The sequence below is a fragment of the Erithacus rubecula genome (assembly GCF_903797595.1).
Source record: "Erithacus rubecula genome assembly, chromosome: 9".
Lineage (NCBI taxonomy): Eukaryota > Metazoa > Chordata > Aves > Passeriformes > Muscicapidae > Erithacus > Erithacus rubecula.
Window position 1 is genome coordinate 17,101,988 of NC_136660.1, and position 4,243 is coordinate 17,106,230.

Sequence of the window (4,243 nt, forward strand, 5' to 3'; positions counted from 1 at the left end):
GACTGGAACAGGTTAGAGTGTCCATTGGGAGCACATTTGCATTGCCTCTTTTTGCACTGACCATTGTTTCCTCACTTTATATAAAGAGACACTACTCCTCTTATTATATGTGAGCAGCCCATGCAAGCATGGTAAGTTATCAGCTTTGTGTGTATGTAGTATTTTTTACACTGAAAGTATTTTTAAATTTTATTTTATTTAGAATAGTAGGACTCATCCATAAGTCTGTGCTAGACCTTTGGAAAAAACCCCACTTAATTCTGAAAAAAGATTCTTATTTTCTTTCTAGAAATTCTTGCTTGTTTTTTGCTTGATCCTTCTCTTCTCAAGAACTCTGTGTGTTCCTGCTCGCTGTTACCTTAGACCAGCCAGAAAATATGGTAAGAATGGCAAATATATTAGACATCCCTGAAAAATTAATTCAGAGATTCAAAAGCTTTTATTCTTAGAAATCTTGAAATAGCATTACATGCTCTTTGCTGAAGAATGATCCAAACAGCTGCTTACTCTGGAATCAACCCACCCAGAGGCATCTCTGAACTGAGAGATTCAATAATTGCAGTCTGGGCTGGTGTATGACTGAGGTACTTTCCAGTGTGGCAAAAACCCCATGTACTTTTAAGCAGCATTAATTAATCTGAAGGGGGCACCTGACATTAAAATCAAAACAAGGACAACACAGCTGCTGTTTAAATTCATTTTAGTAGTGCAAGTTGAAGTATAATAATTGGGAAGGAGGAAGGAAATGAGAAAATAAAACCAAAACCTGTGTGTTGAATATAAGAAAGGGCAGGAATATCCTCCTGTAGCCATAAGCTAAGGTGTTTTCCAGATTTATTGCAATGGCAGAATAATACCCATCTGGTATGTGGTTGCAACATTTTTTCATGCCACGTCAAACCCTCATGCATAGTGCAGGAGCAAAGGCAGGGTATCTTTTTTGGTAAAGCACAGGGTTAGGCTCTTCACTGGTGTGACCCTACAGAAATTAGTGCTTTGATTACTGGACCACAAACACAAGACTGTGGTCTATGTCTGTTGATTTATGATTATTATTTTCTGGTGTGTGCATTCAGGGTGCCTTTCAGACAGAAACCTCTATGTTTTCGGGGCAGTGTGGAAGAATGAAGATTGTTTCCAGTGCAGGTGTAAGATGGGTGCAATGACTTGCTGCAGCTTGTAAGTTTACCCAAATTATTGTTTGTTTATTCAGAAACTGATTGAAATATTCAGACTTAAAAAACCTCATTGAAAGCATGCACTGAAATTATATACTCATGAGAGCAAAAATTCCTTTTCCTGTTTCCCAGTTAGCTCTAATCATGACCAGCAGAATAATCAGTCAATCACACAGACGTTTTGGGGAAGAAACATAATAAAACACAGGGTGTTCCCAGCACACAGCTTTTCCTCATCACCTAGTCCTTCTTTAGACTGAGGCACTAACTGTGTGTTCCCTTTAGCCTCTGTTTTCTTGCACTTTCTATTCACCAACTTGTTTCCAGACACCTAAACACCCAAAATACATGAACCTGTGGGTTTCTGTATCTCTGCACCAAACCACTGGCCTGCCTACAAGCTATTCATATATATCTATTCAGATATTCTAACATCCTTGCCATGCTGCCAAGATCCCACATTTCCTCCTTATCAAAACAGGACATACATACTGATAATTTACTTTCTAGTGTGTTTCTGCCTCATGGATGGCAGTGACTCATCAAGGAAACCTGCGCCTTCCTTCCAGTGATGTGAACTGATTGTGTCCCCAGAAGAATAGAAAAATCCTTCTTTTAAGGGGAGGGAGAAAGAACCCCATAAATGATCTGTGAGGAAGACCACAATTCAAGGAACTTTTGGAGGGAAATATTCCCAGCTCTTCTCAGCCATAAGAGGGAGAGAGTTGGCCTGTGCTGAGGAGGCCCAGCTGGGAGTCATTCATGCTGAGATGATTCAGCATTCTTTAAATTGTTTGTTATTATCAAGAAAGTTTTAGTTTGAATGGGGAAGACAGAATTAATCTATATTTTTCTTTTGTGTGGGAATTTATACTAATCTCTAACAGAATGACCAGTGAAAAATGCATTTAAACAAGAACAAACATTGAGAAATAATTTCATCTGTTCACAGGCACAACCAAGGCTCTGTATTTCTCCTGTGATAATCCGTAGTACTAGTTATGTATATCCACAGGCCAAGTCAACCCATGGTTGCTCCAGCATGGCTGTAACTCAGTAAGTATCCTTCTCAGACTGTGCCTCACCTGCTGATTTTCTCTCTGCCTTTCTCAATGACAGGGTTGTAATCCCCAAGAAGTATGATAGGGTGAACTGTGTTGGCCTGTTCCACAAGAAAAGCTGCTCCATTCGAGTGGTGAGGAAGACTAATCCTGAGATAGGCTGCAAAGTCTACAATGGAGTTGGATAAGACCACATGATGCATTTCTCCTCTTTCACACCTACCCCAGAAGCTGAAGACGCTCTGGATCTCTCCTTTAGAGGAAAGCAGCAAGCAGCATGGCTTCAAGAGAAATGGGTTTGCCTCATGCCTTTCACAGCTCTAATTGTGCCATATCTATCTCATTTCTGACACTAGGTGGTTTGTCTTACGCACATTTCTAACCAAACTTTTCCACAGGCTTTTTTCCTGTTGGGATCCAGAGATAAATAAATTTTCACATACACTGAATCACTGTAGTCACTGACTGGTCTCCTTGAAAACAGAAGAATTCATGGTGTCTATAAATGTTTGTAAATCTAATTATTGATTTGGAAGTAATCTAGCTTTTAAAGTAACAGGTACTATACAAATTGTTGCCAGACACAGGGATTCATTATGCTATTACACTTATTGACATTCCCCCGATGACATGTGTACCAGAAGAATGGGATGGAACAAAGCAGAAAAACAGCCCCTTGAAAGTCTCCCCTCACCTTGGTGCCTTGTGTAGGTCAATCCATTAATGCAGATGCACAAGGGAACATATTCTCCAGGAGATGACTGGTACATTACAAAAATGGCAATCCCATGCCTGGGAGTCCAACCTACTGCAAAGAAATGCCATATAAATAGTTCTGTAGCCTTCCATACCGGGGTAGAATTTCCTGCAATAATCTTGTTTGGATCAAAGTCCACTGACAAACAACCCCATGAAAGCTGTTTTTACAGGAAACCTAGACTGTAAATCATGTTTAGTATGCAGACTTCAGGCATTACACTGTGCCTCGTACAAAGTCCATAAAAGTAGTTAATATGAGAAATATCCTGTAAAATATATTTATACACTATTAAGAGCAATTATAAAAAGAGTTCTGTACAGCTTTAAAGGCCCAGATAAATAATTTGAGTGTGTTCAGTTTATTCAACACTGTCGTCATAGTTATTTTCTTCATCTGCCTTTCCTCTATCTTCCTGAAGTGTATTACAATTAAACATTTCATCTGATGCAAATGACAACTTCTTTCAATATTTGTTGTAGAAAACTACAATCACATGGTCTATTTAAACTGTGGTGCTGAGAACATACAAGCAGAAAGCCTGTACATAACAAGAAAAACTGCCTACCAATTATCAGAAAAAAACCCATCTATGGCAGTCAATAAAGTGAATCCAGAAAGTGGGTAAAATGAGAAATATAATTTATCTTCTTAAATCTTTGGGCTTCAGGGTCAGAACTAGTAACAGCTCCCTTTGAGAATATCCCCCTGTGCCTTGTTGGGACCAATGCCATGGATATCCCTGCATCTGGCTATGACCCATCCAGTTGAGAGGAACAGACACCAGAGGGGCCCTCACTTCTCTGCTTCAGAAGGATGAATCAGAGGATTTAATCCAGTTATATATAAACATATATCTTTTTCTGTATATATATCTATGGAGGTATACAGGTATATATACAAGGGGTCATATTTTCAACTTCCTAAATGCTAGATTCATTTATAAGGGCCTGTCTAGGGACCCCTGAGTAACAGCCTTACTATTCTGAACATCATTTAAGCAGTTCAGAAAAATTCCTGTGAAGATAGATCAGTTTCATAGCTCTCCCCGTGGAATAAGGGTTATGAACAAATTGAGGATGGGTCATAATGATTGAAATAGCAATTCTGTTTCAGAAAGAGGTAAAGATTCTGACAAAATGAAGCCAAGCCAAACTTCTGTGAAATATCTACAAGGATGCCATGTAGCCCTGATAAACTCAGCATACACATGGACTATGTACTGTTCCATGGTACATTTTCTCCAC

General features: G+C 39.1%; 1 long non-coding RNA gene across 1 annotated transcript; it reads left to right on the forward strand.

Moving 5' to 3' along the window:
- The first annotated feature begins 283 nt into the window (after nucleotides 1–283).
- Nucleotides 284–3,450, forward strand: LOC306804966. Its single transcript, XR_013775077.1, has 3 exons — nucleotides 284–380; nucleotides 1,077–1,179; nucleotides 2,298–3,450. It is a non-coding gene; the product is annotated as an uncharacterized lncRNA (long non-coding RNA).
- Nucleotides 3,451–4,243: the final 793 nt, after the last annotated feature.